A 16,564-nucleotide genomic window follows, 5' to 3' on the forward strand; every position below is an offset into this window, starting at 1 on the left:
CTTAGTTTTTACTGAGAGAGGGAGAGAGAGAGAATCTAAATTTAACTTCCCTGGCATGGAATCTTTACACCTAGGATTTAGGCCCATGAGGAGTCCATTCTTGTATTCTCCCCCTGAATGGAGTCTGGTTTCCTCCTCAGTGACACAGCCAGAAGCTACAACTTAATCAGGGATACAGGTTACATGGACTTTTCCAGTTTAAGTTATATTAGGACTGCTGGCACTTAGACCTTTGCTGACATTGAGTATCTTTGTTGTCTGCTTGGCTACCCTATTCCTTCTCCTCTTGGACTGGATTCCTGTAAAAATGGGTGGAAGTTAAATGACAGGAAACTCAAAACTTATAGGTGAAAAGTTGTGGTTATCACTTTGAAAATGGACACTTTTAAATGTTCCAGTACCCATCATATATAAATGAAAAGATTTTAGAAATCCCTGCCAATGATGGAGCCTAAGACCTGTAGACTAAGAAGCCAGTTGTAAAGAGTAAGTGGTGGCCTTTTGGAGAGGAATTCCAAAGAGCTGGTATGGCTTCTGTTCTCTAGGAATATAGTGTTTTGTTGCATAGACAGATACAGAAACAGGAAATATTAAGTAGTAAGTAAATTGGTAGCAACTTCTATGTATGAGGGCATAAGGATCCACAACACAGGGAAAAATTTCTTGTGTCTAGAATGAAAGCGGATATTTGTTAAGAAGGCTTCCTGGTGGAGGTGGCACTTGGGATGAATCTTAAAGGATAAGTGGGAGTTTGCTTGGCGAAGAAACAGAAGGTGGGGAGGCGGGGGAAACTGAGCAAAGGCATGGTGGTTAGAATACTTTGGGGGGACAGTTTTTTTTTTTTAAATAAAATTTTTAAAAGATTTTTATTTTTTTGAGAGAGAGCAGGGGGAGAGGCAGAGGGAGAAGCAGACGCCCTGCTGAGCAGGGAGCCCGATATAGGGCTTGATCCCAGGACCCTGGGATCATGACCTGAGCCAAAGGCAGACACTTAGCTGACTGAGCCACCCGGATGCCCAATTGGAGGGGTGCAGTTTTTGCTGGAGTATGAAATCTGAAACAGGAGAGGAGAGCAGAAAAGTAGGTATGGGGTTCAGATGAAGGGATCTTTGTTTACCATGTGAAGAAGTTGAGGCTTTGGAGTAGCCACTGAAGAGTGAGGAGTTTAGCTCCAAGCCAGAATCCTTGTGTGACCTATGAGTCATGACCATAGGCAATTATGGTCTTTGTCTGGCAGCTCTCATAGGGGAAAGGTGCCCTGCCCGCACCATCCTGGCTGTGTGCCCAGTGCATTGTATTTTCTAAAAAAAATTGAGATCTAGGACTCAGGCACCTAGGCCAGACATGCTCATATGTAACCTGTATTTCTAGCCCAGGTGTCCCTATACAGAGGCTTCTTATCAGGGACCTTGACTGAGGCACCTCCTAGGCGCATTTGCTAAGACCTTCTTATCAGAGGTCTTTGGTTGAGGCACTTTCCTCCACTTGACTCAATATCTTTCCATGTCTGGCTCTTCCCCCTTCCTTTCCCCTTGGACCACAAGTCCATAGTCAAGAGCCTTTTGTTTGGGGCCCCTTGGAATGAGGTGCCCCCATGCATGTGACTGCATCCACCTGACCCTTGCCTAATGCTGGCCCATGGTGGTTGTGGCAAGGAATGGAGCCCTGTGGAACTGGGCCTCTCTATTGGCCTGTGGCTCGCCCTCCTATTACAGTGAGGGAATAAAGACTTGATTGTTACTTAAGTTTGGCTCACTGTCTTGACCACTTCAATGTCTGATTGCTCACTAGAGGGTTGTAGGCAGTAAGTGATGTAATCAGATTAGTACCTTCCAGCTCTTTCTGGTGGACGTGAGACAGATTTGTGAAGTCCAAGCACACATAGAAAGCATTGTGTGTCCATTATACAACCTAGGGAGGTAAAATAGAGATAGCAAAGAGGGGATTTTCTTTTTAATGCTTAGGAGGTGAAGTTAACTGGATTTGCTAAGGGCTAATTTGGTAATAATCAGCAAGAGTACAAACTCAAGTTAATCCCTAATCTCTTCTTTTCTGTCTTTCCAATCTTACTCTACTCCAAATCCTCTCTGATTAACATCTGAAGTAGGCAAGGAAGAAGAACAGATTGACAGGGGAAGATGAGTCTATTTTAACAAGGGGAATGCCCATCAGACCTGAGTCTCCAGTAGGGACCTGTGGGAATTTGAACCACTGAGGAGTACAGATGTAGGTGTAGTCAACATACAGGTTATTCAGGGAGCATTTGACAGAACACCAACACTCATGGGAAGAAGAAACTGATGTAAAATTGCAAAGAGGCAATGTCCTCATTTTAATTTAAAATGTAAGAAAAATGACTTGTGGAATATAATATTTTACAAAAATTCTCTGTAGTGATATTTAGAATGTTGAAGAACTGTGCTAGATAATGTGCCATGTCATAGCTGCACCTTCCAAATAACCATGAGGAAAAAAATACCTTTCAATTTGACATTCTGCTTTAAGGTGCTAAAACCATCAGTTTGAAATATCCAGTGCCTGGCAAGCAGTTTCTCTCCTTAATGCCCATCACCCATTTCGCCCATCTCTGGCCCACCTCCCTCCATCAATCTTGTTTGTTCTCTATAGTTAAAGCTCTGTTTTATGGTTTGCCTCTTCCCCACCCCACCCCCATGTTCATTTGATTCTTAAATTCTACATATGCATGAGAACATATGGCATTTGTCTTTTTCTGACTGACTTATTTTGCTTAGCATGATACACTCTGGGTCCATCCACATTGTTGCATATAGCGAGATTTCATTGTTTTTGATGGCTGAGTGATATTCCATTATGTATATACATATATATACACACATACATGTACCACATCTTCTTTATCTACTCATCAGTTGATGGACATTTGTGTTCTTTCCATAATTTGCTTGTTCTTAGTAATGCTGCCATAAACATTGGGGTGCATGTATCCCTTCAATTCAGTATTTTGTATCCTTTGGGTAAATATCTAGCAGTGCGAGAACTACACTGAATCCTAGGGTAGTTCTATTTTTAACTTTGTGAGGAACCTCCATACTCTTTTCCCGAGTGGCCACACCACTTGTTTCCTGTGTTGTTAATTTTAGGCATTCTGAGGTGGTATTTGATTGTAGTTTTGATTTGTATTTCCCTGATGATAAATGATGTTGAATGATCTGGATGTCTTCTTTAGAAAAATGTCTATTGATGTCTTCCACCCATTTTTTAACTAGGTTATTTGTTTTTTGGGTATTGAGTTTGTTCTTTATAGATTTTAGATATTAATTCTTTATCTGATATGTCATTTGCAAATATCTTCTCCCATTTCAAAGGCTCCCTTTTTGTTTTATTGATTGTTTCCATTGTTGTGTAGAAACTTTTTATCTTGATGAAGTCCCAGTAGTTCATTTTTGCTTTTCTTTCCCTTTCCTCCAGAGATGTATGTAGTAGGGAGTTGCTATGGTTGATGTCAAAGAGATAGTGCCTTTGTTCTCTAGGATTTTGATGCTTTCCTATCTCACATTTAGGTCTTTTGTCCACTTTGAATTTATTTTTGTGTATTGTATAAGTGGTCTAGTTTCATTCTTCTGCATGTTCCTATCCAGTTTTCCCAACTCCATTTGTTGAAGAGACTGTCCTTTTTCTGTTGGATATTCTTTTCTGCTTTGTTGAAAATCAGCCTCCCTTACCCATTCATTTAAAAAAATTTTTTTTTTTTAGACTTTTATTTAGTTATTTGAGAGAGAGACAGTGAGAGAGAGCATGAGCGAGGAGAAGGTCAGAGGGAGAAGAGACTCCCCATGGAGCTGGGAGCCTGATGCGGGACTCAATCCCGGGACTCTGGGACCATGACCTGAGCTGAAGGCAGTTGCTTAACCAACTGAGCCACCCAGGTGCCCCCATTCATTCTTTAGTAGAATGTTCTTTAGCTTCAGTATATTTGTGGTCTTTCCAATTTTTTTCTTGTGGTTGTCTTCAAGTTTCATAGCGTTGTGATTGGAAAATGTATTGTATAGTCTCAGTCTTTTTGTAGTATTTGAGGCCTGATTTGTGACCTAATATGTGATCTCTTCTGGAGAAGGTCCCATGTGCACTTGAAAAGAATGTGTATTCTGCTGCTCTGAGCTGAAGTATTGTGAATATATCTGTTATTTTAAGTCCATGTGGTCCAGTGTGTCATTCAAAGACATATTTCTTTGTTGATTTTCTGCTTGGATCGTCTGTCCATTGATGTAAGTGGGGGTGTTAAAGTCCCCTACTATTATTATTTTATTACTAATGCATTCCTTTATGTTTGTTATTAATTATATATTTGGGTGCTCCCAAGTTGGGGGCATAAATATTTACCATTGTTAGATCTTCTTATTGGATAGACCCCTTTATTATGATGTAGTGCCCTTTTTCCTCTCTTGTTATAGTCTCTTTAAAATCTAGCTTCTCTGATATTAGAATGGCTACTCTGACTTTCTTTTGACATCCATTTGCATGGTAAATATTTCAACATACCTTCACTTTCAATCTACAGGTGTCTTTAGGTCTAAAATGAGTCTCTTGTAGGCAGCATATATTGATGGTTTTTTTTTTTTTTAAATCCATTCTGACACCCTGTGTGCTTTGGAGCTTTTAGTCCATTTATATTCAGAGTGATTTTTGATAGATATGAACTTAGTGCCATTTTATTACTTGTTTTGTTGTTGTTTCTGGAGATTTTTCTTTGTTCCTTTCTAGTCTTTGTCACTTTTGATCTTTCTTTCCCATTCAGAGAGTATCCTTTAATATTTCTTGAAGGCTAGACAAACTCCTTTTGTTTGTCTAGGAAGCTCTTTATCTCTCCTGTTCTGAATGACAGCCTTGCACGATAGAAGATATGAAGAGTATGAGAGCTGTATATTTTTCCCATTCAGCATGTTGAATATATCATGCCACTTTCTTCTTGCCTGCTGAGTTTCTGTGGAGAGATATTTTGCTAACCTTTTCGCCTTCCCTTATTTGTTAGGGACTTCTTTTGTCTTGCTTCATTTAGTATTTTTTCCTTATCTCTATATTTTGCAATTTTTACTATGATCTGTCTTGGTGTTGGCCTGATTTTGTTGATTTTGATGGGAGTTTTCTGTGCTTCCTGGATTTGGATATCTGTTTCCTTTCCCAGACTGGAAAAGCTGTTAGCTGTAATTTCTTCAAATAAACCTTCTGCCCTCTTTCCCCAATTCTTCTGGGACTCCTGTGATACAAATGTTATTATGCTTTGTAGAATCACTGAGTTCCCTAGGTCTACATTCATGATCCAGTATTTTTCTTTCCCTCTTTAGCTTCATTATTTTCCATAATTTTGTCTTCTATATCACTTACTTGTTCCTCTGCTTCTTCCATCCTTGTAGTCATTACATCCAGTCAGTTTTGCATCTTGGTTATTGCAGTTTTCATTTCAGCCTGACTACATTTTAGGTTTTTTATCTCTTGGATAAGGGTCTCCCTGCTGTCTTCTGTGCTTTTCTCAAGCCCAGCTAGTATCCTTATGATTGTTGCTTTACATTCTGGATCAGGAATATTACTTATATTTGTTTTCATTAGATCCCTGGCAGTGTGATCTTTTCTTATTCTTTCTTTTGGGATGTATTCCTCTGTCTTGGCATTTTGTATAGGTCTCTGTTTTCTTCTTTGTATTGGGAAAGCCTGTTATGGGGGCACATGGGTGGCACAGTTGGTTGAGTGTCTGCCTTTGGCTCTGGTCATGATCTCAGGGTCCTGGGATTGAACCCTACATTGGGCTTCCTGCTCAGCAAAGAACCTGCTTCTCCCTCTCTTGCTCAGCGGAGAGCCTGCTTCTCCCTCTCTCTCTCTCTGCTGCTCCCTCTGCGTCAGATAAATATATAAGGTATCAAAAAAAAAAAAAAAAAGGAAAGAAAAGGAAGCCTGTTATCTTTCCTGCTCTTGAGAGTAATGGTTTTATGAAGTAGAGGTCCTGTACTGTCCAGGGCCTGGTGCTTCAGGAAGTATGTCAGAGTGTGTACTCTGATGCCTTGTGTTTTGGCCCCTCTTTCCTTCAGGTCAGTCCTCTTCAGAGTTTCTCCTTGCCTGCAGTGGCGAGTGTTTGGATCTTGGCCAGAGTGTGGCACATTTTAACTAGTGTATTCCTGTCTTTTTTTTTTTTTTTTAAAGGTTTTATTTATTTATTTGACGGATAGAGATCACAAATAGGCAGAGAGGTGGGCAGAGAGAGAGGAGGAAGGAGAGAGGAAGCTAAGCAGAGAGCCCGATGCGGGTCTCGATCCCAGGACCTGGGATCATGACCTGAGCTGAAGGCAGAGGCTTTAACCCACTGAACCACCTAGGAACCCATTTTTTTAAAAAGATTTTATTTATTTATTTGACAGAGAGAGAGGTCACAAGTAGACAGAGAGGCAGGCAGAGACAGAGAGGAAAAGCAGGCTCCTCACTGAGCAGAGAGCCTGATGCGGGCCTCGATCCTAGGACACTGAGATCACGACCTGAGCTGAACGCAGAGGCTTAACCCACTGAGCCACCCAGGCACCCTCCCGTCTGTTAAAAGAGACCTGATGCTATTTCCACTAGAGCTGAAGCTTTGTAGAGCTTTATATTTAGTAGATGTGGTATATGGAGGATGGAGGGTTGTGCTGGTCTTCTTGGAGAGGGTCCCACCACGCTGGTTCTTAGGCACGCTTGTCCAAGAAAGCAGCAGCAGCAACAGAGCACAAGGGGCAAGGCTTGGTGTAAGCTGTTTAGCCTACCACTGTTGGCATTGTGCTGCTTATTGAAATTAGATTATGCTAGGTGGTGGGGGAGGGAAATGGGCCAGCCCTCTCTCTTGCACCTAGAGGGGGGAGTATGTGCCTGCCACTGTCCAGGAAGTCTTCCTGGAAGGGCAAAGAATCTCCCCTCGTGTGTCCTAGGCATCCCTCAGATACCTGCCTTTACCCTGTCTTTGTCCAGCAGGGCTGCCCCCCTGATAGAACAGTGCACCTTGGGGTCTATCCCAGGCAGACTGGTTGTGTTTTAAAACTCCAAACTTTAAGGACCTGGCATGGTGGCGTCCTACACTGTCCTATAGGGCAGGGTCTCACTGTGCTGAGAGTGATACAGGTTTGTCCCAGAAGAGTAGTTGCACCAAAGTGCAGAGGTTTGGAGTTTGTTGTAAACCGCAACAAAGAGTTGGTGTCCAGGTTAGCTGCCCGCAGCAGGTGTCTTTGCATCTATGCTGAGAGGTGGAGAGGGAAATAGTGCCTGCTGGCTCTTTAGTCCACCTCTCCCAGATGCGCTCCAAGAATGGGGAACTGCCTCTCCTAGTGAGTCCCAAAGAATCCTACGATCAACGTCTGCCTCCAGGCTATCTGCCTTCTTTCTCCACAGGAGAACTGTAGCCCCTGCCAGGATCCACACCAATCTTGCTGTGGACAGCTAAAACTCTAGTCTTTGAGCCCCACTGGTTGTCAAAAAATATCGAAAATCAGCTCCTCTCATTCTCCCTGTCAGTTGCTCTGGGAAAGTGTTTTCCATATGCAGTCCCCTGTGCATTCCTCTTTCCCTCTCTCCTTCCCTCCTCTGTGACCAGGGTTCCCTGCCCTCTGCAGCACCCATGATCTATTTCTCCCCCAAACCACATCTCTGCACCTCCTACCTTCCATGATATGTCTTCTTCTCTCCCTCTAGATGTGCAGTTTGTTCTGTCAGTCTTCAGATCAATTTTGTCCTAAACAAACAGCTTGATTAAAGAGAAGAGTTAGTAAATCAAACCTAGGTTCTGCAACTTGTGAATTTCTGCCCATGATACTGGGAATTCTCTCTCTCTGGGATATGATTATGAGTGTACAAGACACCACTACTAGTCTCTTATGCTTTCAATTTAGAGGATGAACTAGATATTTTTAAAAAGACTTTAATTTTTAGAGAGAGAGCATGAGCATAAGCGGGGATTAGGGGCAGAGGGGGAAGGAGAGAGACAAGCAGACTCTGTGCTAAATGCAGAGCCTGATGTGTGGCTTGACCTCAAGACCCTGAGATCATGACCTGAACCAAAATCAAGAGTTGGATGCTCAACTGACTGACTGTGCCATCCAGGTGCCCCTAGAGTTTGTTTTTGTTTTATTTTGTTTTAGAGCAGTATTAGATTTAGAGAAAATTGAGCACATAGTGCAGAGAATTCTGTATAACTCCTTTCTCTTCTGTATTCAGTTTCCCTTATTGTTAACATTTTGCATTAGTGTGGTACATTTGTTACAACTGATGAACCAATATCAATATTTATTAACAAAAGTCCATAGTTTACAGTAAGATCCAGGCTTTCTGTTGTACAGGTCTGTGAGTTTTGACAAATGTATAATGATACATATTCACCATTATAATATCAAACAGAATAGTTTCACTAGCCTGAAAAAAATCCCACGCTTCACCTATTTATCCCTCCTTTCCACTCTCCCAACCACTAATCTTCTTAATGTCTCTATAGTTTTGCCTTTTCTAGAGTGTCATATAGTTGGAATCATAGAACTGTAGATTTTCAGATTGACTTATTTTACTTAGCAATATGTATTTAAGTTTCTTCCATGTCTTTTCATGCTTTGATGGCACATTTTAAAAAAACTTTTAATTCTAGTATACCTAACATACAGTGCTATATTAGTTTCAAGTGCACAAATTAGTGATTCAGCAATTCCATACATCACCTGGTGCTTATCATGACAAGTGCACCTCTTAATCCCCATCACCTATTTTACCCATCCACCCCATCCACCTCCCCTCTAGTAACCATCAGTTCATTCTCTATAGTAAGAGTCTGTGTCTTGGTTTGTTTTTGTTTCTCTCTCTCTCTTTTTTTTTGCCTTTGCTCTTTTTTTTGTTTCTTAAATTCTATGTGTGAGTGAAATCATATGGTATTTATCTTTCTCTGACTAACTTATTTCACTTAGCATTATACTCTCTAGCTCTATCCAAGTTGTTGCAAATGGCAAGATTTCATTCTTCTTCATGGCTGAACAATACTCCATTATATATATAAACACACACAAATACACGTACATATATGTGTGTACATATACACACACGTGTATGTATACATATACACACATATGTGTGTATACATGTACATATATGTGTATGTATATACATATGTACACACACACACACACACCACATCATTATCCATTCATCTATTGATGGACATTAGGCTGCTGCCATAATTTGGCTATTATAATTAATGCTGCAATAAACATCAGGGTGCATGTATCCTTTTGAACTAGTGTTTTGGTATCCTTTGGATAAACACCTAGTAGTGCAGTTGCTGGATCATAGGGTTGCTCTGTTTTTAACTTTTTGAGTTAAAAATACTGTTGCATACTGTTGCAGAGTGGCTATACCAGTTTGCATTCCTACCAAAAGTACATGAGGATTCCTTTTTCTCCACATACCAACACTTGTTTCTTGTGTTTATTTATTTATTTTGAGAGAGAGAGAGAGTGGGGGAGGGACAGAGAGGGAGGGAAAGAGAATCTTAAGCAAGCTCCATGCCCAGTATGGAACCCAACACCAGGCTTGATCATATGACCCTGAGATCTTGACCTGAGCCACAATCAGGAGTCTGGACACAACCAATTGAGGCACCCAGGCACCCACGTTCCTTGTGGTTTTGATTTTAGCCATTCTAAGAGGTGTGAGGTAATATCTCACTGTAGTTTTAATTTGCATTTCCCTAATGATAAGTGATGTTGAACATCTTTTCATGTGTCTGTTGGCCATCTGGATGTCTTCTTTGGGGGAAATGTCTGTTTATTTCTTCTGGTTGGCTCATTTCTATTATCACTGAACAATATCCCATTGTGTGGTTATACCAGTGTTTGTTTATACATTCACCTATTGAAGACATCTTGGTTGAGTCCAAGTTTTGACAATTATGAATAAAGCTTCTATAAATGTTCATGTGTAGGTGGGCTGTACTATTTTGTATTCACACCCACAATGAATGAATGAGTTCCTGTTGCTCCACATCCTTGTCAGCATTTGGTATTGTCAATTTTTTTTAAGAAAGATTTTATTTATTTATTTGACAGACAGAGATCACAAGTAGGCAGAGAGGCAGGCAAAGAAAGAGAGGGGAAGCAGGCTCCTCACTGAGCAGAGAGCCTGATGCGGTGCATATTCTTTTGCACCCTGGGATCATGACCTGAGCTGAAGGCAGAGGCTTTAACCCACTGAGCCACCCAGGTGCCCCAGTATTGTCAATTTTTAAAAAAATTTTTAACCATTCCAGTTGTGATATCTCATTGTTTTGATTTGCAATTTCCTAATTACATATGATGTTGTGCATCTTTTAATATCCTTATTTTCCATCTGTGTATTTTCTTTGGTGGAATATCTATTTGAATCTTTTGCCCATGTTTACTTTTATTTTTTTAAATATTTATTTATGGTCCTTTGGTCCTTTGCTCTGGTCCATCACAGTAGACATAGGGGAAGGGAGGAGAACTGAATGGGAAGAAAGAGAGAGAAACAAACCATGAGAGACTCCAGACTCTGGGAAGCAAACTGAAAGTTACAGAAAGGAGGGGGTGAGGGGAATGGGGTGGCTGGGTAATGGGTATTAAGAAGGGCACAAGTGGTGATGAGCCACGGATGTTATACACAACTAATGAATCATTGAACACTACATCAAAAGCTACCAAAAAAAAAAAAAAAGATTGATTTATTTTAGAGGGGTGGGGGGGCCCAGAGGGAGAGAAAGAGAATATCAAGGAGACTCCCTGCTGAGCGTGGAGCCCTACAATGGGCTCAGATTCATGACTCTGATATCATGACCTGAGCCAAAATCAAGAGTTGGATGCTTACAGACTGAGCCACCTATATTTTTTTGCCCCATCTTTTGCCCGTATTTTAATTAGATTGTTTTCTTATTGTTGAAGTTTTGTGTTTTTGACAACCAAAAGTCTTTTTAAATTTTATTATTTATTTTACTGAAGTATAATTGACACACAATAGCCTGTTAGTTTTTGGTGTACATGATAGTAATTTGATATTTTTATACGTTGGCAAATTATTCTAACACTTGCCATCTGTCACCATTAAAGTTATTATAATACCATTGACTGCTGTCACCATGTTGTGCTTTCATCTCCATGACTTATTTATTTTTTATTTTCTTTGCTGCAGCACTTTATTTTCCTCACACAATGATGCTTTGCTGGGGCCTAATGTTTTCACAGGACAATAGAAACCAAAATTTACTGCCTGTCTTAAATTGAGAAAATCCTTACATAAGTTAAAAGGATGAATACATTTACAGTTGTAAATGCAAACTGTTTTCCACCTTATGGCAATTAACAATCCACAGTGTTCTGCCAGGAAGACATTGGGTAAGAAAGGAAAGTGGGTCCTTAGGTTCAGACATTTCCAAGCCTGTCAGACCAGCAAGATAGAAATGACAGCTGGTTCAGTATTCTTGCCAGCCTCTAGAGAAATCCTCGAATAGGCAGCTCTTACACATTAATAACCTGCACAGATCAAGAACCTCATGGTCTGGCAGATTCTTATCAAACCGATGGATTTCTCTTTATATGACTTTATTTTATAACTGAGAGTTTGTACATTTTAATCCCCTTCACCTATTTTGCCCTCAGCCCCTCCCACCTTGAATCTGTTTTGTTCTTTTTTTTTTTTTTCTAGATTTCACATGTAAGTGAAATCATATAGTATTTGTCTTTCTCTGTTTGACTTACTTGACTTAGCAGAATACACTTTGGGGTCCATCTGTGTTATCTCAAATGGTAAGATTTCATTCTGTTTTATGGCTGAGTAATACTACAATATGTGTATATGTATGTGTCACATTTTAAAAAATCCATTCATCCATGGATAGTTAGATTGCTTCTATATTTTGGCTATTGTAAATAATGGTGCAATGAATATAGGAATGCATATATTTTTACAGATTGGTATTTTTGTTTCCTTCAGATATTTTTACAGATTGGTATTTTTGTTTCCTTCTTTTCAGATAAAGTGGAATTGTTGGATCATATGGCAGTTCTATTTATAATTTTTTAGGAAAGTTCCATGTTGTTATCCATAGTGGCTATACCAATTTACATTTCCAACAGCACTGTACAAAGGATCCTTTTTCTTTCTTTTTTTTTTAATATTTTATTTATTTATTTGAGAGAGAGACAGTGAGAGAGAGCATGAGCGAGGAGAAGGTCAGAGAGAGAACCAGACTCCCCATGGAGCTGGGAGCCCGATGCGGGACTCGATCCCGGGAATCCAGGATCATGACCTGAGCCGAAGGCAGTCGTCAACCAACTGAGCCACCCAGGTGTCCCAGGATCCTTTTTCTTTATAGCCTAAGAGCACTTTTTTTTTTTTTTGGTCTTTTTGATAATAGCCAATCTGACACGTGTGAGGTGATATTGTAGTTGTGATTTGCATTTCTGTGATGATTATTATTGATTAGTGATGTTGAGCATCTTTTCATGCACCTGTTGGCCATCTGTATGTCTTATTTGGAAAAATGTCTATTCAAGTCCTCTGCTCATTTTTTAATTAGATTATTTGGGAATTTTAAAGTTGTATAAGTTCTTTATATATTTTGGATATTAACTCCTTATAGGATGTACGATTTTCTGATATCTTCTTCCATTCAGTAGGCTGTCTTTTCCTTTTACTGATGATTTTCATCGCTGTGTAAAAGCTTTTTAGTTTGATGTAATCCCATTTGTTTGTTTGTTCTGAAAGCCTGTGTTGCTTTTTGCCTGGTCCAAAAAATTATTGCTAAGACAGATATCAAAGAGCTTACTGCCTATGCTTTCTTCTAGGAGTTTTATGATTCCAGGTTTTACATTCAAGTCTTTAGTCCATTTTGGATTTATTTTGGTACATGGTATAAGATAGTGGTCCAGTTTTATTCTTTTGCATGTAGCTAACCAGTTTTCCCAACACTATTTAGGAGTTCTTTTGTATATTTTGAATGCAAATTCTTTATTAGACATGTTGCAAATATTCTCTTCCAGGCTTGGCTTTTTTTCATTCTCTTAACGTGTCTTTCACAAAGCAGGAGTTTTTAATAATAATAAGTCCAGCTTAACATTTTTCATGGATTGTACTTTCAGTGTTATATCCAAAAATTCATTGCCAAATCCAAGGTCATCAAGATTTTCTATGTTATCTTTTATAAGATTTATGGAAGATGTTTGTATGTTTTATATTTAGATCTTTGATTCATTTGAGTTATTCCTGTGAAAGTGTAAAGCCAGTATCTAATTTCATTTGTTTGCATGTGGATGTCCAGTTATTTTAGCTATCCTTTCTTCATTAAATCACTTTCTGCTCCTTTGTCAAAGATGAGATTCTATTTGTCTTTATTCTCTTAATGTTTTAATGGTTTCAATTTTAAACATAATCTTTGATGTTTGGAATTTAACTAGTATAGAAATGGATTTAGCTCTATACTAGCCAGGTAGCTACACAGTTGTCTCAATACAACTGAATACAACTGAGATTAGTGAATCTCTTCATTATTCAAGGTGTTACCTTTTATAATTAAATACTCATGTATATATATATTTGGGTCTATCTTTGGACCATTTCATATATGTATACTGGTACCATTGCCATATATATATATATATATATATATATATGCACACACATACACACACACTGGTACCATTGCTTTAATTATTGAGGCTTTATAATATGAAGGTCTTATATATTTCATATGAGCAGGCCTTTATATTTCTGTTTTCAGAATTGCTTGTTTTGTTTACATATGACATTAAAATTAGTTCATCCAGTTTCTTCCCCTCCCTGACTAAATCCTACTGGCATTAAATTTATAAATTATTTTAGGGATGATTAGTATCTTTATAATGAATCTTCCCATTCTGGAACCTGACGTCTTTCCATTTGTTCATCTTTTCTTTTGTGAACTCCAGTAGAGTTTTAGTGTTTTCATGACTTATGACTGGACACTTAAATGTATTGCTAGGTATTTTATCTCTTTAGTTTCTATTGTAAATAGGTTATTTTCTTTCATTGTCTAATAGCATGCACATATTGATATTTTATGTGTGTATATATATGTATAATATGTGTGCATGGGAAACAAGTATAATGTATAATTATAGTTATATGCATTAAGTTTATGTCCTTTGACCTTATTGGATTTTTATTATTTTAAAGAAGAATGGAAAAACAAACTTAGATTACAGTAATATGTTTATTGTAGAATGCATGAGAAATATAGAAAGCCATAAAAAATCCTTGTAAAATTCATAATCATCCCATTACCCAGAGCTAAACAGTTATTTACTTATTTATTTATTTATTTTAGTTTATATCCTTGAGTTTCTTCCCTAAGACACTGTTATATTTATTTATTTATATATTTAGTTATTTTTAAAGATTTTATTTATTTATTTGACAGAGAGATATCACAAGTAGGCAGAGAGACAGGCAGAGAGAGAGGGTAAGCAGTCTCCACGCTGAGCAGAGAGCCTGATGCAGGGCTTGATCCCAGGACCCTGAGATCATGACCTGAGCTGAAGGCAGAGGCTTAATGCACTGAGCCACCCAGAGGCCCCAAAACACTGTTATTTGATTTTAAATATATACATAAGAACTTTGTCTTTTTTCTAAGACACCATTACCTGATACTAAATAAATATATGAACTATGTGTGTGTATATATATAAGTATATTATATAGTAGGTATATAATTATATATAAATAATTCTTTTAAGTTTAAATTAAACATTTTATTAGGCAATAAAGTGATGAGCCAAAACTCACTGGCATTTATTCAGACATGTTAATTTCAATTAACTTGTCAGTTATTTGACTAAAGTCCTCTTCTTAGCCTTATTATAATCAAGAAGAAAAAATATTTGTATGTAATATTTAGGTTGTTTTTATATTTCTCAAAATGCTTGTATATATACTCAAAACTTGTATTTGAGAATATTTGTATTGCTTTATTTGACTTTTTAAAAACGTGTAAACCTATGCTAATTTTTTTTCTTCAAAGCATTTGAACTTGTTCCTTATGTAGAATGTTTTCATTGAGAGTTATTTGACAACAGAAAAGATCAAGGTTTTAGCTAACTTTTTTTCTCTGAACATAGGAAAGTTGTGTTTAGGAAAAAGATTAAGTTAGTAAAAATAGAAGAATAGGAAAACACATCAAGTTAGGGTAAGCATTACACAAAATATTTAAAGAATTCTCTATTTTTGGACCATTACAGCCAGTTAAGTAGTGTTTTTGGTAAGATATTTAAAATACTCCTAAAACATCACTGAGTAAAAATATACTGACTTACTGTCTATTAAAATTTTTCTACATTGGGGTGCCTGGGTGGCTCTGTCAGTTAAACCTCTGACTATTGATTTTGGCTTAGGTTGTGATCTCAGGGTCCAGTTGGTGTTGGGCTCTGTGCTGGGTGTGGAGCCTACTTAAGATTCTCCCTCTTCCTCCTCCTTCCCCTACTTGTCCACATGTATGTGTGAGCACACATGTGCGTTCCTGTGTGTTTGCTGGCTTTCTCTCAAAAAGATTTTTTTTTTTGCACTGATATTTCAGGATATGTTAAGTAACTTAACCAAGTGAGTGTTGAGAGTATAGCTCAGCACCATGTATGTAAGACAGCAGGTATTAAGTCTAAATCTCAGAAGGGTCTCTGGTATTACCCTACTTGTATAAATAATTGCAGAAACACCAGGACTCTGAATCAGAAGTTAAACCACACGGCAGTGACAGCAATCAGGGTAGCATGGTAATACTAGGTCCCCCTTAGCAGGTCTTCACAGAGCAGCAATGTGAGAGCCATATGCTTACAACCTAGACTTACAGTGAGGTTTGGAGAAGGAGAACTCAGAAATTATGAATCTCTGAGCTTCTTTTTTTACTTGATTTTATTTATATATTTATTTATATATTTTATTTATTTATATATTTATTTATATATTTTATTTATAACAAGAGAGGGAACTCAAGCAGGGGAAGAAGGTAAGGGAGAAGCAAAAGCAGGCTCCCCGCTGAGCAAGGAGCCTGATGCAGGGTTGGATCCCAGGACCCTGGGATCATGGCCTGAGCTGAAGGCAGACACTTAACTGACCCAGAGGCCCATGAATCTCTGAGCTTCTATAAGAGCTGACACATTTAATCTTTCTTTCTAGATAGCGGTAGAGTGCTCAGCTTATTATTTTTTTTTTCTCTGAAAGTAAACAGATCCTCTCTGGGGCAGGAGAAGATCTCTGCCCCTAAATTTAACTCTTTGGCTCCGGGGGGGATAGGGAAGGTTTTATTGCTTTTGAAAGGGAGCTGATGGCTTCAGAGAAAGGAGGCAAGCTTAGAAGGTACAGAGGAGACAGTCTCCCATGTTAATGTCATGCTAGGTTTCATCTGTGGGAGACTTGGACTGTGTAAGAACACTGAGAAATCCAGGGAGGACTGTCTTGCAACAGAGGCATATATAAATACATGTTTATGGTTTATATGTATATGGGACACATGTTCAAGATTCACAGGAAACTGATAATGTTGGTTTACAGGAAT

The 16,564-nt window shown here is 38.5% G+C and overlaps 1 protein-coding gene across 7 annotated transcripts in view; it reads left to right on the top strand.

The window, feature by feature from the left end:
- Nucleotides 1–16,564, top strand: part of TXNDC16 (thioredoxin domain containing 16) — a 109,391-nt gene that overhangs the window by 22,018 nt on the left and 70,809 nt on the right. The gene's annotated exons all lie outside the window — the stretch shown is intronic.

This window comes from Neovison vison, chromosome 13, assembly GCF_020171115.1.
Source record: "Neovison vison isolate M4711 chromosome 13, ASM_NN_V1, whole genome shotgun sequence".
NCBI classification, from domain to species: Eukaryota; Metazoa; Chordata; class Mammalia; order Carnivora; family Mustelidae; genus Neogale; species Neogale vison.